This window comes from Notamacropus eugenii, chromosome 5, assembly GCF_028372415.1.
Source record: "Notamacropus eugenii isolate mMacEug1 chromosome 5, mMacEug1.pri_v2, whole genome shotgun sequence".
Classification (NCBI taxonomy): Eukaryota; Metazoa; Chordata; class Mammalia; order Diprotodontia; family Macropodidae; genus Notamacropus; species Notamacropus eugenii.
In genome coordinates, this window is record NC_092876.1 from 204,496,343 (window position 1) to 204,523,568 (window position 27,226).

At 36.8% G+C, this 27,226-nt stretch overlaps 1 long non-coding RNA gene across 4 annotated transcripts in view; it reads right to left on the reverse strand.

The window, feature by feature from the left end:
• LOC140505682 (uncharacterized) overlaps positions 1-27,226 on the reverse strand; it is a 52,280-nt gene that overhangs the window by 21,318 nt on the left and 3,736 nt on the right. For 3 of the 4 annotated variants that reach the window (XR_011967612.1, XR_011967613.1, XR_011967611.1), the window contains one exon: positions 15,516-15,602. This is a non-coding gene — a long non-coding RNA (uncharacterized lncRNA). Of the gene's footprint in view, positions 1-15,515; positions 15,603-21,142; positions 23,716-27,226 lie in introns of those variants that run through there. The other variant, XR_011967614.1, reaches the window with a different exon arrangement.

Genomic DNA, 27,226 nt, shown 5'->3' on the forward strand with positions numbered 1-27,226 from the left:
GACATGGAAGATGGCTTCTGTGAATGCCAAGAGGCAGGAAAGTGCTATCAGACTGAGGAAAAGCTGGTAGTACATTTTATCTTGAACACAGAGTGTGTGAAGGAGAATAATAAGAAGTGACTGGAAAGGCAGATTTTAATAAGATTGTGGAAGCTCTTAAAAGCCAAGCTAAGAATTTTAAGTATTTTAAGCTATAGCAATAGTGTTCCACTGAAAGATTTTTGAACAGAGAAATGACATGATTAGTCCTATACGTTAGGAGGATTATTTTGGCAGCTATAGAATGATAGATTGGAAAAGAAAAAGAATGGAGATATCCTTTTGTGAGGTTATTTACCACAGAGCAATGGTGATAATTAATTTAACTCTTTCTGAGAGGAAAAAATGCAATGAATAAGGGAGAAAAAAAAACTAACTCAGAATCATGGAATGTTACAACTGGAAGGGGACCTTAAAAATGTTCTAGCCTGAACCATTCATGATATGGTCCATGAAGTGCTGGATTTGAAATCAGGAAAACCTGGGTTTAAATCCTGACTATGTGACATTGGGAAGCTCACTTATGCTCAGTTTTGTCAGCAGTAAAATGGGGATGATAATAAGTAATTTCAATATGTGTTTCAATCAAACGAGATAACAGAACTAGCTACATGGAATGGTATATGGATCCAAGCCCCAGGCCTGGTATCAGAAAGACCTGAGTTCAAATCAAGACTCAAACACTTTAATAGCTGCGTAACCCTAGGCATGTCACTTAACGTCTGTTTCAGCTTCAGCTGTAAAATGGGGATAATAATAGCACCTACTTCACTGGGTTATTGTGGGAAGAAAATGAGATACTACTGGAAAACTCTTGATACTGTGCTTGGTACATAGCAGATACTTAATAAATGTTTGTTACCTTTCCCTCCCAAATAACTTTGAAAATCAAGAAAAAATAGATAAATGTGAACTATATATGTTTTTAATTTTTATAAATGAGGAAACTGAAGTCCAGAAAAGAGGCAGTTACATGTTCATTTGTCATCAACAATCCATTTCTTTTCTTGAAGTACTTACTTGTATAATTATTTATCCTAATTTCTTTTTTTTAAATGTCAACAACATTAACCATAATTTCTATAATATCATTTTCTTTTAAAAAATTTTCTCTACTTTTCCTATTTGTTAATGTGGGTTATAGCTTATTTTCATCATCCTTTGAAATAATGCAAATTTTCTATTTTCAATTTAATTTTCAGAATAAATAATACATTTTTCAGAAGACAGATTTTTCAAGTAGAAAGAGTTCATCAATGTAAGCAGTTAATTTTCTGAGTAAAATTCCCTAAAAACTGCAAAATTTTTCTTAAAGGATCTTATATTTGAAGATGGATGTAACTTATAAAAGATAAATTACTTTTCCATAGACTATCTCTTCTATCTTTCATTTTTTAAAGCCCTGATTACGTGAGTAGGTACTATATATTAAACTATTTTGTTTCTTAGGTCACTCCCCAAATCTGACACTACTTAGTATTTGAAGGGAATAAGAATTTGACCTACTGTTTTACTACTAAAAATTTTCTAAATCTGCTCTTACCTGTGGCCCTCGTTTTGCAAGATTAGTACTGACAGCATTAACGAAAAGGTGACTTTCAAGGTTGACTAAAAACTAGGCTTTCTGCTAAGCCTAGCTTTTTTTTGACGGGGGGGGGGGGAAGGAGGAGAGTTTCCTTTTGGAAACTTTCCCAATGACACACATGACTCAAGAAAAACTTACTAAATCAGTACTTACATATCCCCAAGCCAAACAATTCTAGAAACTTCTTATTGCTTGGCAATAATGCTTTCACCCTCATAATTCATGTCTGACTATGTACTATAATCTTCAGCATTATGTAATACAATCTAAAAAGGGAAAAGAAGTACTGAGAATGATGTTCTGAAGAGAGGGAGGAGAAATATTTTAGGGACTCTCCATTTACTATTTCTGGCGATAAATTTGTTTTTACTTTCTAACACACTAAATGTAGAAAGTCAAAAGGGTTTTTATTGTTGTTTTACTTTGTTATGTTGTTTACGTGTCTCAATAATGTTTTAGAGGTCAATAAATAGTATTATGTGAAATGAACACACATTCTTTGAGGGAGTTTCCTCCTTCAGAACTCTTCTGTTATTTGGAAGATTTGCCAATCATGGTGCTGTCTCATTAGACAGCAAGGAGATAGCTGGTGGTACAGTGGATAGGGGATGAGGCCTGGAGTCAAGAAGACATGAGTTCAAGTGACCTCAGACATTTACTAGCTGTGTGACCCTGAGCAAATTGCTTAACCTCTGTTTGTCTCAGTATATTCAAGTGTAAAATGGGGCTAACAATAGCACCTACCTCACAGGAACAAATGAGATGAAGCTCTTAGCACAGTGTCTGCTACATAATAGGTACTATATAAATGCCTCTTCTCAGCCCTAAATATTTCATACTCAGAGGTGTCATCAAACACCGATAACCAGTGATTCAAAGAAATCTAATGTCATAAGGCCACTTTTTATGTTAAGTGAAAAAATATTCTTTGTTACAAAAGTATAAGTAGGAATTAACCATTCAGCTATTAACACTACTAAAAACAATAACAAAAAGAACCAGATTTTAAACAAATGAAAATTATGAATATTTAGTGTGCTTTTTATTGCCTAACCATATTTTCTTCCCATTGCTATTATTCCAAATTATTTGTCTACTTACTCACTCCCAAATAAAAGATTCTCAGAAGTCACACCTGTAGTCTCCCCCATCTCAGTAATTTTCCAGCACTGATTCTTTATAGTGATAATATTTAGGGTGCTACTGAGCATGGGCATTGATATCTGGGTGGATAGAAACTAAAATCTTCTATCTCTCCTCCTATTCCTCTCAGCTAATACATATAAATAAGAATATAGTGACTGTCCATACCAATCTCACCCAGTTAGGAAGAAAAAGACAAAGTATAGTTTCTCATGTTCCCATAATGTTTGTGCTCTTTTTCTAATTAATCAATCATCAAACATTAGCTACCAATTTTGTGCCAGATATTTTAAAAGGAATATAAATACAAAACTGATTATTCTTGATTTCAAGAAGTTTACACCCTACTATGGAAGTAAGAATTGTCTTAAATATTCTTTACCACACAGTCCATTAAAGTTTAGCATTTAAACTAAGAAATTTCTTAAATTTGTCAGACATTTTGTTCTAACCATAAGAATTTTGAACTTATTTCTTTCAAACTTAAATCACTTTTGAAACCAATATAGAACCTAAATTTCTTCCAATACTTGAAGTATTAATTGTTGGAAACTATAAGTTCAATAATTTGTATCAGGATGCGTATGCAATGACATATCTCTTTATAATCACCTGACATTGAGAAATCTGAGTTTTGTTATCCTTTTTAAGAGTCCTATAAACTGAGACATCTAGAGCTTCTAATAAATTCCAGCCTTCCTACAGCACTCGTGCATTCTAGGAAATTGCATAGATCTGAGCTTTTACATGTTCCTAAGATGCAGAGGTCTCAGACAGGAAACCTAAGTCTCGACCTCCTCCACTACTGTCAAATTTCCACAAGCTCTGAGGGAAGTGTGCACAATCTTTGCAGAAATGGCGTGATTTCTGCCTTTATCTCCACATGCTCTATAGTGTTCACTGAAGAGTTATTTTGCAGGGGTAAGGTAACTTGTCATTTCAATGGCCTCCTCTTCAGCTATTTCACAAGTCACGTGTTCTGTGATTCCTTTGCAGATTCTTTAAGTTTCAGATATGCAGGGCTATGATAATTCACCATAAAAATGTCTTTGTCACTAGCTCAATGTGCATATAAACCTAATAAATTCAATACTAAAAAAAGGAAAAAATTCAAGCAATCTTTTTGTTTGAATTCTAAATACTATTTCTCCTAACTTCTCATGTTAGACTATTATATCATAGCGAAGTATAACTTCTTAAACCAATTGGGTTTCATATCATTAAATATTTTAACCTATGACACAATATTTCATTTATAAAAAATGAGTTGCCCTTAAGAATAAGAATATCATTAAATACAAAGTCTGGAATCTGCATTTTACAAAGTAATGGTAAAAATCCATGCAAAGATACAAACTGAAAAATGTAATTATTTTTACTATAATAATGATTTCCTTTTATAGAGATGACAAATGAAAGAAAGGTATAGTAAAATATTAACCCCACAGATCTATGTGTATTCATTATTGTTGTATCATATTATCATCATTGATTTAGAACTAGAAAGGATCTTGAAGTCCAACCTCATTATTTTACAGCTAAGGAAACTGAAGTCTGAGGAGGTTCAGTGACTTGCCCAAGGTCACATAGATATGAAGTGGTAGGACTGAGATCAGGTTTTTTTCTTTTAGAAATTAGATAAAAGCCACCACAATTCATAAAATATTAATTACACTCCTACTGTGTGCAAAAAATAATACTGTATTAGACACTAAGATTTTAGAAGATGAGACGCTGATGATGCAAATGCAAAAATAAAACATTTCTTAAGCCAAAGGTACTTATGCTGGGGCACACAACATGTATGTATAAGTACATACAAAATGAATATGAAGTAAATTTGGGGATGAGGAAACTAGTAGCTGAGGGGATCAAGAAGTGTTTCCTGTAATGTGGGGTATTTGAGCTGAACTTTGAATGAAACTAGGATTCTTACAGGAAGTGGGGAACAAGTTCATTCCAGACATAGAAGATAGCCTGTGAAAAATCGTGAGATGGAAGATGGAGTGACACATGTAAGGAACAGCAAGAAGCTAAGTCCTGCTACATATCAGGATGCGGAAAGAGGAGTCATGCATAGCAAGGTGGGAAAGGTAGACTGGTTCAAGTTGCCAAGGACTTTAAAAGCTAAACAGAGGATTTTATATTTCAATCAATGAACATTTATTAAGTGCCTACCATGCGCCAGGCATTGTGCTAAGTACTAAAGAGACAAAAAGAGGCAAAAGACAGTCCTTGCCCTCAGAGAGCTTACAATCTAATGTGGAAAACAACATGCAAATAAATATATACAAACCAAGCTATGTACAATATAAATAGGAAATAACTAATAGAAGGAAGGCACTGGAATTTAGAGGGCTTGAGGAAGCCTTCCTGTGGAAGGAATTAGTTGGGACTTAAAAGAAGCCAGGAAGGGCAGTAGTCAGAGCAGAGGAAGGAAAGCATTCCAGGCATGAGAAGACAAACTGAGAAAATATCTGGACCCAAGAAATAGTCTCAGTCATGGAACTATTGGGAGGCCTATCACAACAGTTTCCTCATTGCCTCTAAATTATTTTCTGAATCATGAAACATTTTTTCTTTCCCTCTGTTATATTTGGGGCTCTTGAGTAGTCTTTTAAGTAATGAAGCAGACTCTCAAAATAATCAAGCAGACTCCCTCCAGTCTGGGGATTATCTGAATGGTTTTATCCTCACAGATTCAGGTCTTATTTGAAAATTGACCACCTAGTACCAGAGGAAGTATCAAGCATGGCCACCACATACTAGGCACCCAGGACAGGAAAACTTATAAAACATAGTGCTCCCCAGACTGTCTTCCTGCTAGTCAGCTCCCAAAAGAAAGCACAGAGAAACACATCCATCATACCTCGGGAGACCCTGACCATGTAGTCAGGCCCTTCTAGAGCCCAGGAGGCTGACGTGGCTCTTATTAGGCAAAATAGCCTAATGGCAACAAAGTTTCAGTCAACAGCAATGACAATGACCTTTAGTGCCCCAGTTACCCCACTTCTGTAATGGCAGAATAACAATGGCAGATATATCCAAATATATCGTAAGGTCCTTGAACTGTCAGGGATGGGAAATGGGGGGGGGGGGGGGGAGGGCAGGGTACTCGCATCTAATTACACTGTTAAAAGGCTTCTGTGTCAGAGAAAGCTAACTCCATCTGGGTTCTTTAAATCAGTGGTCTCATACACATAGCCTCCTCTGTAAACAGTCCGCTACACTCTCCAGTGCATAATGGTGATTTAGGGCCAAACAAAACAGCAAAAATCCTCCAGAGTAAAACTAAGCTGTGATCAAAGTCATGATGTCAGAGAATAAACAGGATGTCAATGAGTAAAGCCAGAATTTACAGTGTCACCAAATTCAGTGTCTAAACAGGAGAGATAAAAAAGCCTGCAGCAGTAATGTAAAGGCAGAATCAATTAAAAAATAGACAAATGTTTATTAAGTGCCTACTATGCGTCAGGCACAGTGACAGGTTCTAAGAGTTTAAATACAATGAAGTCAACACATTAGATTGTGTCTCTATTGGATTGTAAATTCCTTGAAGATAGAGATTATCTTTTGCCTCTTTTTTGTAACCTCTGTACTTAGCACAGTGCCTGTTACATATAGTAAGCACTTCCTAAATGTTTATTGTTTGATTGATTATAATGTTTATTGATTGATATTAACAATGGAGCAGTAGCGATTAGCAAAATAGTGGTCTGTCTCATGCAATTTCTCTACCTAAGACATTCTTTTATGGTGGCAGTGTGCTAGTTATATGTCCTCTATTAGCATTGCCATAGTCCCACTTACCATTCTTCCCCCAAATGGTTCCCAGGAATTCACCACGTCTTTGTTGGTTATAATGGGTAGAAAATTTCTACCAACTTTGCATGTTTGTGCCACGGCCCATGTCCTCTTCTTCATCCCATAATCTCTGTCAGTCTAGTAGATCATAGAAGTAGCCCCATCACCCTCATGAATACAGGATTTTCTGGCCTCCGTATTCCTTTTCCCTGTCCATGACTAGAATGGGATAGGCAAAGATTCAATGACTGTAGTTCAGGGTCAAAGAGAGACCACTGCAACAAGAACTTTTAAAACACAGAATGGTTACATAGTGATAAAAGTCATTCTTACCAATATGCCTTGGAACTTATCAGATGACCATGTCCTCCAACTATCTATACTTGGATTTAGAGAAGACAACATGATATAATTCCCTTTGTCAAGGAATGCTCCAGGCTGATGATTGATGGCCAATCTTTCATCATCTCAGCTACCCACAGAGTGTGTTAAAAATTGGTCTGGGCAACATCTTACTAATCAACAGTAGGGAACACAGTGAATGGAATAAGTGTAAAGAAAAAAGAGAGATGAAATCATGGTAATAGGATATATTCTGAGTGCATGAGTAAACTACATTATAATTACACACTTCTTCAATGGGCAACAGGACATTCTAATTATCTTGATGGTAGGAGATGGTGTTCCTAAGATAACATTTCAGAGTACAATTCATGATCTCCATTTTCCCATCAAATTGAAGGTGATATGCCATGGGGAAAATGGATGATTGAATAGGGACAATGCATAGTGCCATACAGAATGAGGGACATGATGAAGTCCACTGTTATTACTGTCTAGTGATAGAGGAGAATTATTCTGGATTTGAAAGGCTAGTTTTCAGATACTAGAGAAATGATCAGTCTATATTATACATTCCTCTCCATTTAGAAGCAAATATTCTCTAAAGGGGTGATTATGTGGTATCCAGTATAATGGAGAAACAAAAAGATAACCTATGCACAAATCCCACATATCCTGGAGATTTATTAAGGGATATAGCAGGGGATATAGGGATATAGGTTAAGTTCTATGATGAAGGGGGAAAGATGTCAGACCATGACTGTTTCCAGCATGACTGTTATTCTTTAGAGACTAATCTTCAGTCCCACTAATTGGCAAGTGTTCTCATATATTAAGGGCAGAAAGCACATGTAATGAACTGTTTTCTAGACTTCTTAGGAAGCCATCTTTTGATATTGTTTTCCGCTTCCCCACTTTCCAGTCTCACTTTAGACTTTCTAGCATTTTAATTGGTGGGGAACTAAGTTGTCTCCACTCTCAAATCCATGTTCTGAGTTCTTTGAGCATTATATTTGGTTGAAGAGGTGAAAAAGAAAAGAACTAGCTTCAATCCCTTATTCTTGACCTTAGAAGTTTATCATGTACCTAATAGAAATGGAGAGAAGCTTTCATAGCCTAGCAGGTAAGTCACCCATCTATATATGCAAAACGTTTTTGGAATGAGAAGCCTGTCCAAGAAAGTGTTTTTCAGTTCTAGAATATAAGAAGTAAGCAGATGGAAAATTAATCATAATAAAAATAATGTAAATTAAAATTGTTAAGATATAATTGTTTCCATAAAACAAAAGCAAAGGCTTTTTATCCAGCCTTAGGGGAAAAAAGTGTGAAGTACTATTATTTATGCGAGGGAAGCATCATGGTGCAATGAGAAGAAACCTGGATTTAGTATCAAAGCAGAGGGATCAAGTCCTGGTTCTGCCATTTACTTCATGTGACCTTGCCAAAGCAGTTTACCTCTTTGGATTTCTGTTTCCTCATCTGTAAAATGTAGCGATGAGTGGACAAGAAGGCCTGCAAGGTTCTTTCCCAATCTAAATCTATGATCTAAGTTCCCATGTGAATGGCTGATAACAGCTTAATGTTTCACCTTTTTAAAGACTATAAAACTTGCTTTGAAGTATTTATCCCAACCTTAATTCACACTGATAAGCTGGATAGCCAGAATGTGGCTATTATGTCCCTTTGGGATTGTAGAGTTGCTCCAAGGGCTCAGAAATATGTTCATCCAAAGCTACTGGCTCAAGATCACATTCTAGTATATTCCCCCTATGATTATGGGCTTAGTCATTAAGTATTTAGTAGTAACTTGTATGGCTTTTAAGAAGTGGTATTTACTAAGGAGGTGTAGTAAGAAGATTTGGTGCAAAACTTTCCCCCAAAAGTCACAGTGTCTTACCAGTAGACGCAGAGTCCAGGGGAACATGGGGTGAAGCTAAGAGAACACATGTGGCAAAAGGATTACCCATGGCTCTTGGTTGCTGGAAGTCTTTTTCTTTGTGGAATGCTCAAGAAATTCATCCTTCGTCATGTTGTACAGCTTCTTTGATGGACTCCTTATATACAATCTATCTTTGATTGCTTATACAGACAGTTGTCAGCTGATCAGGGAATGTCACTAGGATACCAATGAGAAGATGGGGGCTTCAAAAATCCTATGAACGCTTCAAAGCTAAAAAATTCCTCCCCTGGGCAAGAGTGGAAAGAGAAGACCTAGACTTAGGCTAATGCTAAGACGTTTCCCCAATAGTTACTAGGCAAGGGTTCAGTGGATTTTTTCATTAGCACCAATCTTTGAAATGGTTCACTCTTTTAAAGTGAAACTCTATTAATAGAGATGGATTTTTCTCATGTTGTTAAGGCAATCAAGGGCATCTCCTTACTTTGAGTGGGATGAAGTGACTTGGTTGAATAAATCAATCAACTCTACCAGTATAATAAGATATATTAAAAACGGGAATGAATCTCTACTAGAGACCATTTTTGTAGGGGATCTTTCCAGAACCCCTCAAATCACACAACATAGGAGACTACCTGCTCAAACTGAGAGTAAGCTTGGCTCTGTAGGAAGGATTTTAGGTGCTTTCTATGAAGGGATCATCCCATTAAGGTACTTTTAAAACAATTTTACATCCCAGGAGAATGTGAATAAATATCAGCCATAAAATAGTCTGAGGTATTATTAATGGCATTAGAAATTTGTAGGCCCCCCCAAAAAAATCACAGTTTCTAAAAGTTATGTAGAACAATATTGTAAATAGTATATATGAAGCATTGTTTTATTTCCTTCCTCAAGGCTTCCCAGAAATACACTGCTATTCTGAAACTACTCTGTCGTGGAATTTAAAAACTCTAATTGTCAGTTAGTTGGAGCTTTTGTTTCAGATTTTAACTTTCAATTTTCTTTAAATAATCCATATTAGATTTTTATAAAGCTCTCAATTTAGATCGTTCAGTAAAAAGTAAAAATCAGAGCCATCACAGGTACACTTCTGAAAGGTCCTTTTGACTGTTAATTTTCTTTTAAAAAACCAGCATTTATAGCTACTCACACTGATATTTCCAATGTTCAGTAACTAATAACATTTTATGTTTCTTTTTATTTATAATAGTGGCATAACTTCTTATTATTGTTCATTACAAGTGTCAGCAGTATAGAAGTAGCAATTGAAACACTCAGCAAATAATAAGAAAATTACAGTGTTGCTATCATTGGAGTTCCCACATCAGAACCCCCTAGATAATGTAAAGTTATGGTTAAACATTAATTCCTCCCTTTAGCAAACATTTATTGAATTCCTACTATGTACAAAATGTTATGGTAGGTTCTGAGAGAGATGTTACTGTTCAGTCATTTAGTCACATCTGACTCTTTGTGATTCTGTTTACCATTTTGTCCATAGGGTTTTCTTGGCAACAATACTGAAGTGGTCTGCTGTTTCCTTCCCCACTAGATTAACGCAGAGTGACTTGCCCAGGGTCATACAGCTAATAAGTATCTGAGGCTCGATTTGAACCCAGGTCTACCTTTCTATGTGCTTTATCCACTGGGCCATCTAACTGCTTCTAACACAAAAAGGAATTAAATATAGAGCATGCCTTCAAAAAGCTTACAATAGCGGAGATGAGTTGTGTCCACAAATAACAACAGAGTAAATTAAAAGATGCACACTTCTACAACAGAGGCACAAATAAAATACTATAAGAGTTCAGTGGAAGGAGAGAAGACTTCCAATTGGAGAATCCAAGGAAAATGAATGTGGAGAATGGAGAATTTAAACTAAGCCTGGAAAAATTGGTAGGTTTTTGTCAATCATGGATAGATAAGGGGTGAGTAGGAGGCATTCCAGGCTTGGAGAATCACTTTTTTTTTTAAGTAGGGAAGAAGGAAAAGTATATTCAGGGGAATTCTGAATTTGAGCCATAATCTCTACTTCTTCTTCAATAACTTAATTTAATAAAAATTTACTAACTTTAGAACAGTTCAGAGCACTGATAGGCACTGATACAAAGTCTAAAAAATATATAGTTCCTGCTCACAGAGGGTAGTAAAGGATATGTTGTAGTAAATCTAGTCTAGTAAGGAAATAAAATATGTTCCTAAATAATTACATTAATAATAAATAATACATGATAAATACCTGAGGGAGGTGCAAAACTAAGTGCTATGTGACATTATTACCAACTACCATTATCAACTGGGGAGATAAGGAAAACTCTTCTTCGAGAAAGGAATATTTGAATTGGGCTTTAAAGATGTGTAGAAATTCAAATTGAGTCATCAGGAAGCATTTATTAAGCATTTACTATGTGCCAAGCAAAGTGCTAAGCACTAGGGATACAAAGAGAGACCAAAAAATAGTCCCCATCTTTAAGGACCTCATAGTCTAAGGGGGGAGACAACATGCAAACAATTATGTTCAAGCAGAATACATTACAGGATTAATTAGAGATAATCAACAGAAAAAAAGATATTAGGTAAATGGGAAGTAGGACACTTTAAGCATGCAAGCAAAGGCTCAGATAGAGGAAAGGAAAGTGAATTTTCCTCAAGGAAAGGAGACCCCTATGGCTGGAAGATAGAGCATGTGACTTAAGGCCACATATTCACTTAAGGTTTAAAGCTAGAGATGATTCAAACCACCATACTGCTTACGCTAAGTTACAATGCTTGTGACTTAAGTAATTATAATAGCTAACATTTATACAGTGCTTACTATGTGCCAGACACTATACTAAACACTTTATAATCATTATCCCATTTGATCCTCACAACAACCCTGAAAAGTAAGTGTTATTATTATTCCCATGTTATCCCCCAGAAAGCTGAGGCAAATAGAGGTTAAGAGACTTGCCCAGCTACTATCTGAGGCTGAATTTGAACTCACGTCTTCTTGACTTCAAGGCTGACACTCTATCTGCTATGGAACTGATCTCTCTCCTCTCCAATCCATCATCCACAAAGATGCCAAATATATATTCTTTTTAAAATTATTTATTTATTTTTAATTTTTAACTTTGACTTCCATGAGATTTTGAGTTTTGAGTTTTCTCTCCCAACCTTCTCCTTCCCCCTTCCCAAGATGACATGCAATCTATCTAGTCTGTACTTGTATATTCCATATTAGACATATTTTCACATTAATCATGACGTAAAGAAAAGTTAAAACTAATGGGAGAGGCCACCAGAAAGAAGAAACAAAACCAAATAATAAAAGTAATGGAGAAAAAGTAGTATGCTTCCATCTTCATTCAGACTTCAAAGTTATTTCTCTGGATATGGATAGCATTTTCAGACGTTAGTCTTTTGGAGTTGTTTTAGATCCTTATATTGCTGAGAAAGGTGAAGTATATCAAGATCAGTCATCATACAACATGGCTGTTACTTTGTACAGTGTTCTTCTGGCTCTGCTCATTTCACTTGGCATCAGTTCATATAAGTCTAGAATTTCTAGGTTTTTCTGAAGACTGCCTACTCACTATTTCTTGTAGTGCAATAGTATTCCATTACATTCATATGCCACAACTTGCTTAACCATTCCCCAGTTGATGGACATCCCTTTAATTTCTAATTCTTTGCCACTATAAAAAAGAGCTGCTATAAACATTTTTGTACATGTGGATCCTTTTTCCATTTTTATGGTCTTTTGGGATTACAGACCTAGAAGAGGTATTGCTGTGTCAAAGAGTATGCACAATTACATAGCCCTTTGGGCATAGTTCCAAATTGCTCTCCAGAATGGTTGAATAAATTCACAATGCCACAAACAATGCATTAGTGTTCCAATTTTCCCACATCTTCTCCAACATTTACCATTTTCCTGTTTTGTCATATTAGCCAATCTGATAGGTGTGATGTGGTATCTCAGAGTCCTTTTGATTTACATCTCTCTAATCAATAGTGATTTAGAGCATTTTTTCATATGACTATAGATAGTTTTAATTTCTTCCTCTGAAAATTTCCTGTTCATATCCTTTGACCATTTGTCAGTTGGGGAATGACTTATATTCTTGTAAATTCAACTCACTTCTCTATGTATTTTAGAAATGAGGCTTTATCACAGATACTGGCTGTAAAAATTGTTTCCCAGCTTTCTGCTTCTCTTCTAATCTTGGTTATGTGGCTTTGTTTGTGCAAAAACTTTTCAGTTTAATGTAACCAAAACAAATACATATCTATATCTATAGATATATAGGTATATATATTCTTAAGAGACAACTCTGACCATTTCACTCTCCTGCTCAATAAACATCAGTGACTTCATATTTCCTCTAGGATCAGAGACAAACTCCTCTGTTTGATATTTGAAATGCTTCACAAGTTGGCTCCAGCCTACCTTGCCAGCCTTATGCATTATACTTCATCCTGCATCCAATAACCCAGGCAAACTCGCCATCCTGTGTTCTTTGCCCATGATACTCCACCTCCCATTTCTTCACCTGTGCAATGGCCATCTTCCATGCCTGGAATGCATCTCACTGTCACCTCTGCTTCTTAGAATCCCATTTCTTTCAAAACTCAGGTCCTCCTAAAGTGCTCTAGTGATCTCCCAGCTAATAATGATTTCCACCAAAACTCTCTTGTATTTATTATGTTTACGCTTTGTATATACTGAAATGTGTACATGTCTTTCCTAAGGAACACCAACTCCTTATTAAGGGAGGAATTGTAAAATGTGTCTTTGTACCCGACCTGAAATACTTAGCCCACAATCTGACACAAAATAGGCACTTAATAAATGCTTTCTGATTGATAAACTAGCTTCACTGGTTCTTAACGTGGGGTCCATGTACCATGAACCCCTTGTACTCCCAAGGGATCTTCGACTATACTCTAGGAGAGTCTTGTGTGTCACGTGTATATACAACACATACACATATACATGCACATATAAGTATGTGTGTATATATGTACATATATACTATATAAACGCCTGCCCCTCTCCCTCTTCCCTTTCCTCCAGGGAGGGGAGAGAACAGTATTACATAGTTGTGTAGACATTTGAAAGAACAATGTGCAATGCAACTGTTGCTGCCTTAAGAAAGATGTGACCGAGATTCTGTGACACCCTCACTGCACAGTCTGTAAATTGCCTAGTTAAGTGTGGACTCAAACTGTTTTACCCACTTTTAAACTGTGTTAAGTTTCTTAATACTTTAAAGTTGCTAGTGTGAGCCATTTTACTGTGACAAAGAACTGCCTTAAAATTGGTCTTTTACTTTAAGCAAGTAATATTTCTACTTTAACAAGTCTGACAAAAGAGGGGCAGGATTTATTAACTGTATATTCAGTTCCATTCAATGAATATTTATTAAGGACCTTCTATAGAGAGATAATATAGCATGGTGGAAAATGTGCTGAATTTAGAGTCAGAACACTCCGCCTTACTATCTGGATGACTGTGAGCTAGTAATATAACCTCTCTGGTCCTCAGTTTCCAAATTTATAAAATAAGATAGTTGATTTAGAAGGCCTCTAAGATCCTTTCTAACTCTAAGATCCTAAAATGTCCAAGGTATTAGAAGGAGGAGCAAGGGAAGCAAAAAGTTCTCATTGTTTTTCAGGGTCTTTCATGTGATATTTTTTAACAAACAAAAAATATTAGAAATGGTTGACAAAAAGTATTTAAAAGATGCACGATTTCATCAGCATGGATACTCCATTAACAGACACTTTGTTCTTTGTGTAGATTTAAATTCTTCTCAACCCCTCTATGTCTTAGTAGCAAAAAAAAAAAAAAATCGCCTGGCGACCAACTTCTCAAAATCAGCCTGTTTAGATTTAGTTAGGCAGGTCCTCCAATGACAGATATATGATGGCATTTTGCCAGGTCTGTACTTGAAGCCTCACTAGCTTGAAAGGACTCTTCAGAATTTGTCCTCACTGGCATAGCCTTCTGGACCAGAATTCCCTCCATATCACAAGGAAGCCTCAAAGGACTTCAGAGGAGAGGATCATAAACACACATTGAAATTTCGCAAAAGGAGAGTCTGAATTTTTTGATATGATAAAGTTACAGAATTTAAAGTCATTTATTCCTTAATCTGCATGTTTCTTTATATACTTTTTCATGGAAATGTAATTTAATTCCAAAACAGGATGTTTGTCAAAGTTAGATGATTGATGCTCAAAGGAGAAATTCTAAGTATTGCTAAGAGGATATTTGTCCTCAGATTCCTTTCTTCTAGACAAGAGAGAGCATTCAGCTTTTGCAGTAGACTGCCAATATTTTCTGCCGTTTTCTCTTTGAATGGCATTCCAGTCATAAGTACCTCTAATTAATCTGTTCTATGGAGAACCAGTTTGCTAATATAATAACCTCTAGCATGGCGTTGTTGTTGTTCAGTTGGTTTCAGTGACCTCAGTTGGGATCTTCTTGGCAAAGATACAAAGATACTTGCCATTTCCTTGTCTAGCTCCTTTTACAGGTAGGTAAACTGAGGCAAACAGGACTAAGTGACTTCCCTAGGGTCCCACAGCTAGTAAGTATTTGAGGCTGCATTTGAACTCAGATCTTCCTGACTCAGTACTCTATCCACTGCACCACTAACTGTAAGGCATTGGCTGATCACAAAGACCCTGTGATTTGCATTTAGTTCTTACCAGGTTGAGAAGAGAGGAAATTAATGGAAGATCAGACTTCAAATAGGAGAGTGGAGGTCCTTTATATTTGGCAGGAATTTGGATAAACTGGAAGAGAAAACAAGAAAAGGCGAATGAATGGAGAGGTGTTGGTCCTCCCATGGCAACAATGTGACCATGGTGTTTGGTGCCTTCCATATCTGCACAACCATTCTTCAAGACCTTGAGAAATGAAATTAAAATGGACAGGTGGTGAGGCATGAAGCTGTTTTGTTTTTTAAAACCAGCATCAAGGAACAGGTGCCCTCTATTGCATGCCTTATTCCTGCTTAGTCGTATGTTGGGGTTTGTTTTGTTTTTTACAAAATTCTATTAAAGAATATATTTGCCAAATTTAACATTATTTTTCATCAACACCAGAAGTGACCCTGTCCTTATGTTGCCTGGTCCCCCTTTGTTTATAGCATGAGGTTACAATGGGAGCCACACAGGAAAATGATCTTTCCTGGTACAGGGCTTGGAGCTCAACCCCCAGCTCTTTGTTAAATACAATTGTTTTTTAACTGGGGCATAAGCACAAGCCATTTCATAACTACACTTCCAAGTGCAGAATTACTATGAACTCAGGCCAAGTTTCATAAATCTGGCTCCTAGACAAGAGCTTAAGAGTAACCAGATCTTACATTGACTCTGGCACCATCTTTCACGTTTCATTCTTTCAAGGACTCTTGAGACTTTCAGCATCTATATTCCACTTAATTCTATTTTAAAACCTCTATCTAGTGGTTCAGTCCCAACAGACCCATCAAACTTCACATGTCTTTACTGACAAATAGGTATTGGATTTTTCTTTTCTTTTTTTTTTTTTCTGAACCCTTTGTGGTGGACTCCCTGAAGGCAGCACTTTATTTCCATCAAGAAGCCACAGCTAAGTGGTCTGGGAACAAGCACTTTTGAATTTTAAGCTGAGTCATGGAGCTGGCATTAGGTAAATCAGATCTCTCATGTAGAAGCTTGGGATTCTAGGTTTGGGCACTTTGCTTACAAAATGCAAAAGTCATTTTATTCTTCCCAACAAATTGTAGTTCATTCTGCCACCTACTAACTGACTTACTTGAGGACATATAATTTGTACATGAGGTCATATAAATTTTGGATCACCAAGAACTAGCAGTCAGTGGTTGTCCAGAATTAAAAAGTGGGGCCTGCAACAGAGACAGTGAATTGTTCATGGGAGCAAGAGTATAAGAACTAAATGGACAGCATATATACCAATGGAAAGTGGAGTTGTAGAAATGGGTGCAAATCTCAGCATGACTATTAACTACCGGTAAGACTTTGGGTAAGTCACTAAATCTCAACCAGACTTGTTTCCTTTATGTAACAATAATAAAAACAATTGCTAGGATCTATGCAGTCTTAAGATTTTTAAAGAACTTTATTTTTATTATCTCATTTTGTCCTCACAATTACCCTGAGAAGTATTATTATTATATACTATCATTATCCCATTTTACAGATGAGGAAACTGAGGCTTAACAGTTTCAGTGACTTGTCTAGGATCACGTAGCTAGCAGGATTCTGTTTTTCTGATTCCAAGTCCAACACTCTAAGCCCCAAACTATAAAATGTGGGAATTGGACAAGACAACCTCTCAGGAAGGGGTTTTTAATCTGAGATATGTGACCTTTTTTTCTTTTAGTATTTCAGTAGAATTGTATTCCTTTGTTAGACTATGTATTTTATGCATTTAAAAACATTCTTAAGAAGAGATTGATAGGCTTCACCAAATTGCTAAAGTGGTCCATGATACAAAAAAAAAAAAAGGTTAAGAAACCCTGTTCTAATGCGCCTTCTAGTACTAAAGCTAAGATTCTATGAAATCTATTACTTTATACTCTCCTTATCTCACTCACTTTCCCACTCCCCCACCTCCAAAACCTACTTCTTCATGAATTAGGTGAATTTTCTGCTAAAAGAATTCTGTATTCCTCAACAAATCATGCACTTTTTCCCTTTTATTTTGATTTGTTCAGCATCTTGAAAGCTGCTCAAGGTGGAAAGCTACAAAGTGGTTATGAGGCAGTTGAACCCAGAATGAAGCAGATACTCCTACATCATTTAAGCAAGAATAGTCCCTGAAGGGATAATGAGGGAGGAAAGCACACGAAGTCTTAAATCTTTCCCTAGAGTCCCATTACCATTGGGGAAAAGATGTACAAAAGAAACTCCATTTCCTCATCATGCTCTCACACAAAGAACAAAGTGTGAGAATTAAGGACAAAGACTCTTTCAAGGTTCTCAGTAGCCTTGAACTGAAGGATTCAGATTTCATAAGTTCAGAGTCACCAAGGGCATTATTATTTCATATCCCCAATGTTACTTCCTTTTAGGTCAGCCACACATTATGTTGGTAAATAGCCTGGGAATGGGCTGACTTCAGGAGCACTTCTATAACCAACCCTTTAATTTCTTGCTAGGGTACACCAGTGGATAGTTTTCCTTCCACCTCCTAGGAGTTCCAAGAAATCTCCCTCCTGAAAATGTTGGGACCTGAAAGAGTGCAGAGAAATGCATTTAAGATGACTGTGGAGTTTGAGGGACCAGAAGAAGGATATTGCCATACGAGGAAAGACAATGTTAAAAAAAAAAAAAATGGGTTCTGTCAGGAGAAATAAGCTGAGTAGAGATGTTATCGATGTCTAAAGAACTTGTGAATGGAATAGATGTGGTGAGTACAGATATACTTACCCTCTGCATGAATATTAAAAAGAAGTGACATTCTAAGAATTCTGAAAGAGGTGAATTTAAGATTGATATGGAACTCAAATATATGGAACTCATGATTCTAAGAGGGAATAAAGAATAAAAAGCAGTCAGATGCTTAACAAAGTTTTTTTAAACTAGAAATTATTTAAAGATCTAAATTTTAAGGTCCAATTCTTGAAAAGCAACCACTCAAATCTTCCCACAAACCACCTCTCAGTGCTTTTGCCAGAGACAGAATCCCCCAGAGACTCAAAGATTATGATAGATCTTATAGAATGCTTTCGTATTTCTGCATTAATTCAAGCACAAATAAGAATAGAAACATAATTATTACCTTTGTCTAGCTCAATAATTTGCTCAATATGTCTGTGACTAAATAGATGATCCTTTGACATAAACCAGTTTTTACAATTAAGCATCTTGACTGGCAAATGTATTTTTATGAATTTTTAATTTATTTGGCTATCCATTAAAGTGTGAAATTGTACCATAAGCACAGGACAAAGTTTCTTCAACAAAAATAGATGGAAAATTTGGGAGAAAGGGGAGTTCACCACTTTTTAAGTAACCATTATAATTACATCTTTACTCAATAATTTTAAAGTTTAATTTAAAATTCACTCTATCACAGATTCTAAAGTTTTTCTGGTAACTTCAACTTGAAAGCTTGAAATGGTGTGGGTTTGCTTTAAAGGATGTAAAAAGCTAGAGTAAAACTGTTATTTCATCCTTGTAATTACTGATATTATTAAAAATCATTGACGGAATTATAGCCTTAACAAGGGAACAGGTGGAGGTCAGCAAAATGAAGGTTTAAGCTTCTTTCTAAATTACTTTCCTGATAATATAACAGTAGAGATGAATGAGACCTTGAAAAGATATCAAGTTTATCTTTGCACTAAGCCAACCACAAAGCCAACTGTGCACTTGCCAACCATCAGCCTTTAACCAAGCTTCTTGAGGACAGGAATTGCCTTGTTTCCTTGTATTTGTGCTCCTAGTCTTTAGTATAGCGCTTGGCACATACTAAGTGCTTTACAAGTTTTATATAATAGCTAGCATTTATAAAAACTAGCACTTTAAGATTTGTAAAGTACTTTTACATGAACTCATTTTCTCCTCACAACAACCCTGGTAAATAAGTGTTACTACTATCCCCATTTTACAGATGAAGAATCATAAATGTATGTATATGTCTATGTGTGCATGTGTATATATTTATGTGTATGTCTATGTGTGCACATTTGTGTGTATATACATATACATATATATGAATATATATTTACACATAGTTATCCTTTCTGCATTGAGGGTATTAGGGTGCATGGAATTCCAGCAATCTGGAAAATTCTCACAAAATTTTTTGACCCTCTCTTTATGCCAGAGAAGAAGTCTGAATTATTATGGTATTAAAAGATAAAATAAGTTGGTATTGTACAATATTATACGTACATTTTATGTATTTCTGAGCTTTTAAGCTTTTTCTACGTTCTCTGTTGACCTTCACATGTCATCTGCAGCTTTTACAAAACTCCACAAAAGTTCCCATTAAATTTCTTTTGTAGACTCACAGTATATCTAAACCCTGATGGGAAAGTTGCAGTATGGAAGAGATAACTGTACATACATATATAAGATGTCTTAGTTTGAAATTTTAATAGCACAATACATACATATATATAATATCCATATGTTTACACTCATATGCATGTGTAGGTAAGTCTGTTATTATTCAATCACTTTTCAGTCATGTCTGACTCTTCATGACCTCATTTGTGGTTTTCTTGACAAAAGATACTAGAGGGGTTTGCCATTTCCTTCACTAGCTCATTTTACATATGAAGAAACTGAAGCAAACAGGGTTAAGTGATTTGTCCAGGGTCACTCAACTAATAAGGGTGGCCAGATTTGAACTCAGGGAGATGAGTATTCCTGACTCCAGGCCCAGAATTCTAACCACTGCTCCACCTAGCTTCTCATATGTGTGTATGTGTATGTAGAAACATACATGAATGTGTGTGTCTACACACACACATACCCACATACATATATTCCTCCTATGCCCTGCATTTAAATCATCACTTAACAAATATTTATTAAGCAAATACCATAGATAATCCATTGTGCTAGACACTGAAGACATAGAATTAGTCCCACTTCTCAAGAAGCTTACAGCCTAGTAGGGGAATATGATATGGTCATGAATAAACTAAAATCCAAGTGTTGAACAATCAAAAGAAATCATGAAGGAAGGAATGAAAGATTCTGAAGAAGAAATTCTAACTAGGAAAAGCATGAAAGGGATTAAAACTGAATCTTAAAGGAAGAAAATCAATTCAACAAGCAGTGATATGGACTGTTTCCATTCTAGGTATTGGGGATAGTCTGCACAAATTTGGAAGAAAATTGGATGAAATCAGGTCATAGCTAGTGGTCCCATCTGCCTGAAAAAGAGAATGCACAAAGGAAAGTAGTCTGGAGTACTTGCAAAAGCAATTCGGACTCAGTATGTGAAGGAAGGCCTTACGTATCTGGATAAAGAGTTGTTATTCTATCCAGCAAACAGAGCCGCTGAATGCCAGTGTAATGACTCATCAGGCTCAGACCTATACCTTAGAAAAACAAGTTTGACTCCCTAAATTGGAGAGGACAGTGACCAGACAGGGAGACCAGTTAGGAGGCTTTCATTGAAATTGTCCTGTTTCACTAAGGAAATTCTCACTAAGTCGAATTTAAGTGTGGTTGATCACAGTTGTACAAATATGGCTCAAGTCTCCTCCAGGGCCTTCTCTGCCAAAAGAGAAGGTGGGATCATAAGTGAAATAGCACAATATCAAAGTAAATAAGAGAAGTAAAGTAATAGAATATATTCCACTCACCATTTATAAGAGGTACAGACTCCCAGGCTGTACTAGTAGGAAAGGGAACACTCCTCAGACAATTCATACACCTGAGTTAGGAAAGTCATATAGACTTTTTCTCCTGGCTGGGTTTCCCAGCACTAGTTATGCCTTGAAAGAGTTCGATTCTATTTCCTTATCCTTCTAATCTTTTCTGCCTCTGAAGATACTATTCATTCCTTTTTAGCCAAGTTGCTCCTGCCATCTACTAGATTTATCTAGTAAGTATTATATGGACAGCAAGATGGTGCAAGTAGATCAAGTACTGGGCCTGAATTCAGGAAGACCTGAGTTCAAATATGACCTCCTAGCATTGTGACACTGGATAAGTCACTGAACCCTGTTTGCCTGTTTCTTCATCTGTAAAATAAGCTGCAGGAGGAAATGGCAAGCCAATCCAGTGTCTTTGTCAAGAAAACCCCAAGCAGGGTCATGAAGAGTTAGACACTGCTGAACGACAATAACAACTTGTTATATGCTCCTCCTCCTGATTATCTGATCATTCCTCTGTCTATTTTGGTGACTCTTCATTCCGGTCATGATTGCCAATAGTGGGGAGGTCCCCCAAGGGTCTGTCCTGGACCCTCTTGTCCCTCTATACACTATTTCTCTTGTTGATCTCATCCACTCCTATGGTTTCAATCATCTCCTCTATGCAAATAATTCTCAGATCTTCTTGCCTAGACCTATCCTCCTCCTACTTCCAGACTCCTACCCCCAACTACCTTTTTTATACAGCTTGAACTGGATGTCCCATCTACACTCACTGTATCCAAAACTGAACTTGTTTCCACCTTCAAAACGTCTCTCATGCTCCTTTCTTTCCTTTGACACAGCTAACAACCTGGCTCAGGACTATTACAATGACCTGCTTCTAGTCTCACTACACTGCAATTCATCCTCCACTCAGCTATCAAAATGACCTTCCTAAAATGTAAGTTTGACCATATCACTAACCTAGTCAATGGACTCCACTGGCTCACTATCATCTCCAGAATTGAATATAAAAACCTCTGTTTGGCTTTTAGAGCCCTTCATGAAGTATGAGGTGTTCAGGGAGCACTAAAATCTCTGGTGTGAGGGCTTGCCAAGCCCTTTTTAGGGCTCATCATCCACCTTTGGTGTCCACCAGTCACCAACTCTCACCTATGGCTCCAAGAAGCTGTAACATTCACAGCAGCCATATTCTAGTACAAATTCTCTGGGCAGATGGGCTAATCCAGGTTGAGGGTAACCTACAGGCCTCAAACCCATTGACAAGTTAGGGGACTATCTACCCCAAACATGTGAAGACTTCCCCCAGCAGAGTGGATGCATGAAAACACTGGGGAGCACTTCAAACTTGGTCAGACATCAAAGATGCCAAGGTCATCCACTGCATCCAGGACCATTGCCAATCATCTTGATGTTTGTCCTGCCATTGGACCTTGATGACCTAGAAATAGAGAGTGAGGCTGCTGACTTTGTGCAACTTTGTCTTACTTGAATTCAATTTACAGGCAAGTCAAGACAACACCCCATGATGTCATTGGTCCTTTTCAAAAATGATGGATGAACCTTCCACATATCTTTCTCTGCTATCCAGTGATACAGACCTTGCTCTCTTTCCCAAATGACACTTCATCTCCTGACTCCAAACGCTTTCTCTGGATATTCTCCCTCCATGGAATGATCTTCCTCTTTTATCTCTGCTTCTTAGCTTTCCTGATATCTTTCAAATTTCAGCTGAAGTCTCACTTTTCCTAGTTCTTATTCTTAGTGTCTCACCTCTGAAATTACCCCCAATTTATCCTGTCTTGTTTTTACATGCAGTACAATTGTTTGTGTATTGTCTCCTTATTTGACTCTGAGCTCCTTAAGAGCTGTGTTTTGTGGGGTTTTGTGGGGCTTTTTGGTTGTTTGTTTGATTTTGGATTTTTTGTTGCTATTTGGGTTTTTTTGCTTTTGTATCCCTAGCTCTCAGACACTTACTAGCTATGTGACCTGGACAAGTCATTTAACCCTGTTTGCCTTAGTTTCTTCATCTATAAAATGAGTTGGACAAGGAGATGGCAAACCACTCCAGTATCTTTGCCAAGAAAATCCCAAAAGAGGTCAAGAAGAGTTGGACATGACTGAACACCAAACCCTTCTTTCTTCGCAACCCCCTCCCCCCAAAAAAACCCAGCAGAAGTCCTAAAAGGTTTAAAGGAGGTAAATTACTTTCAACATTTATCCTGTCTTGGGAAACTAGGACCTTAGCTAGGCAAATTACCTCTAAACTTCAGTAAATCTTAATTAAGGAGCATTTGGTAATTTATGAAGGAGAGACAGAAATCTGACAACCTTTGCCCAGTATTTCTGACACAGGCAAAGAAAGGTACTTGGATGGTACCTTAGTCCAAGCAAGGGTGATATGACTTAATTAGATGATAAAAGTAAGAATGAAAAAGAGGGGTGGATTCAAGAAATGAGGAGCTTAGATTGGTAGTTCTTGGATGTAGAGGGTGAGGGAGAGGGAAAAATCAAAGATAATCCCAAGATTTCAAGCCTTTGTGGCTGAACAAATGAAAGGACAGACTTAAGGAAGAAAATTTTCATTTGGAATATGCTGGTTTGGAAGTACCAACAAGATATCTAAATAAGAATATTCAACAGACAATTAAGAATGTGGGACTAGTCCTGAGGGCTGGAGAAAGAGGTTTAGGAGTAATTCAAGTAGAGGTGTGTGGCCTAGTATCCATGTGATAATTGAAGCCATGGAAGTGGATGAAATCACCAAGGGAGAGCATATACAGAGAAAATAATGGCACATTCTGCTTTTAAAGACCACTAGAGGAAGAAGTTCCCTTAGTAGTCCATACTCAAGTCTAATAACTCTCATTTTTATAGCCCAACTGAATCCCTAAAATTACACTGTAACCCATTTCCCTCTCCATAAGCCTCACTGCAGATGAAAAACAGCTGGCCATCATGACCTAGATAATACCACTTCCATATTCTGAAAGATTATCACTAGATTTTACATCTTCTACTTCATTTCTGAAGGTGCTTGTCTTTCAGAAACAATAATTAATGGACTATAGGAGCTCCAAAACCAATAGCATTGGAGCCTGCCCATCAAGCTTAACTCTGCTGCTTCTGTGCACCTCTTGGCCTCATTCCAAAGCATGGTGGCACTAAGAAAACATATCTCTGCCTCATCTGACAAAGGATATTCAACTTTCAAGGCCTCAGGAAAGTGATTTTAGAGATGGTAATGTATGAGACTACAGAGTCATCCTTCATTTTAAATGACAAGCAATGGACATTTCCAAAAAGCAACTCAGAATTACTTTTAATCTCATTAGAGTTCTACTTTTCACCATTATAATATACTTTAATGATATGCCTTTTAATTATACCCCTGTGCATGTTCTTCACAAGGTCATGCTAAATGTATATTTTAACATTTATTCCCCAAATAAGACACTGTCAACATCTAAAAATTCAATGAAAAATGAATGTGTGTGTTTTAAAAGAAACTTTGTTCACTTTCTTGCAACTCAGATTTCAATGAGATTTTACATGGATTGAATTTAATAAATATATATAAACCAACTAGGGAAGGTAAGTGGCACAGTAGATAGGACATCAGGCCTAAAGTCAGGAAGATTCATCTTCCTAAATTCAAATCCAGTCTCAGATATTTACTAGCTGTGTGACCCTGGGCAAGTCACTTAACCCTGTTTGCCTCAGTTTTCTCATCTGTAAAATGAGCTGGAGAAGGAAATGGCAAACCCCTCCAGTATTTTTGTCAAAAAAACCTTACATGGGTCATGAAGAGTCAGACACTATTGAAAAATGACGGAACCAAAAAGCAAGACACTGTGCTAGGGACTGGGGATACAAAGTTAAAAAGGGGAATAGTTTCTGCACTCACAGAGCTTAATGATTCATTGTTTACACAGATCAAGAACAATCTGCATATAAATAATTAGGATATATTGTTCATCCTTCAATTTCAAAGAGGACCAGTGACATTGCAGGTGATGTCTTAACTGCAGCTTGAATTGGACTTAGATAAGGCAAAGCTGTGCAAAGTCTCAGCTTCACTCTCTCTCCCAGAGTCACTGAAATCCATTGGGAAGAGAAAAGTTAGGACAATTGGCCCAAGATACAGTGAATAGCCGTGGCATCTTTAATGTCTGACCGAGCTCTAAACACCCCACAGAGCCTTCTTCAACTACCATCATGTCCATTAAAAGTAATTGTTCTCATCCACCCATTCAACTGGGATAGTCTTCACATGCTTGGAGTAGACATCCCCCTAACTCAACATCCCCCTTCCCTCAACCTGGTTTAGCCCATCTATCAAGATGGTTTCACTGGGGTGTGGCTACAATTTCTTGGAGCCACAGGTGAGAGTTGAGTGAAGGTGGACACCCAAGGTGGAGGAGAGTCCTAAAAAGAACTATACTGGCCCTCACACTGGAGGTGCTAGTTCTGTCAGAAGTAGGATATAAGATAAAGAGAGATGGAAGAAAATGCTACAAGAAAATCTGAAGCAGGAAAGTTCATTCTTAGCCAAGGAAATCTGGAACGTTAATGACAAATGTTATCAGATTGTGTCCTATCTCAACCTAAAACATTTACCCATTCAGAATACATTAAAACAAAAATCTATTAAATAACTCTTGCACATATAGTGCTCCATTAGGTCCCAGAAGCTGGTTTTGGCAGCTCTCTGCCTTATTCACAATTTAAAACTGACTCATCTTTCTTTGTTGGATCACCTTCAGTTTGGTCACTTTCAATCACATTCATTGTAATTTAAGAGGGAAAGAAGAGAAGTGGTAGGTTCCTAGGCCTCCTTCTAATTCCCTGGGGCCTTGTGAATATAGACCTGGGTTCTCTGCCTGCCTCCAAATGTATTCTTTTCTATTTCAAGTGAAAGCAGAGTGATACCCTGGCGCCTCAGCATCTAGATTTTGTGACTGGTTCAGTATCAATGCCCTAAGGAGCAAAGCATGACCTTCAGGACCCTGGCTAGTAGTTACTGAGACAAAGATCCCTCCCACAGTGATGCTGAGTCTGAACATAAGTTTAGTGGGACCAATGCTACATAGGAATTGAGCTAAGTTTGAAGTTACTCTTCCCAGAGAGCATATCCCCCCAAAGTGTGAGGAAGAAATGTTTGTACTTTTGTTCTTGCTATATATTCCAAGTAAATATCAAGCTAATTAATATTCATTAAATAGTTACATGGAACCAGGGTACTAGTCACTGAAGTTTAATAGTGAAGAGAAATCAGAGAAAAGACAGTTGGAGATGTGTATACTGGACATGGTAATATGAAAATTTGTTATCCTGAACTACATGTATTTTTTGTGATGATTTTGCCTTTTTTTTAAAAAAAAATTGTTTAGTTGTATATGTTTAGGAAGGAGAAAGAAAGAGAAAATAAATACTTGTCTGAATAAAAAATAAATAATTTTTAAAAAGAAATAAAAGATCATTTTACAAGTAATAAATCATTAGTAACCTTTAATTATATGTAGGTTGAACCCCCTCTTTAAAGGGTTTATAGGAGGACATGGTCAAGATTCACATATATTGGTTGCAATATTCATCACTAGCTGGATTCCCCACATTGAAAAGGTCACAGATACATCAATATATCAGAGTTATCTACTACCACCCATGGAATGTTTTCCTTTACATATGAATAAACTGTATTTCTTTTCTTGTATAGGGTGCACGTAGAGGCAGTACTATATAATAATGACACTAGACTTGGAGAGAGTCAAATAACATCTTCAGGACTTAGCGACACTGTGGCCCTGCGCTCCAAAACCTAATTTTTCTGACCCTCAATTGCTTCATATATAAAATGAGTATCATAATACTTGTTCTTCCTATCTAATAGGATGGTAATGTCTTATAAACCTTTAAGTGCTATGTAAGTATGAATTACTATTCATTTACTTTAATCTCCAGACAATTCCATCATATTTTTCTATAGTGAGGAGAAAAGGTCTAAGATTGTACAGGGGAAGAAGAAATGATACTTTTTCTCCTTTGATAATTGTTTCTTAATTTTAT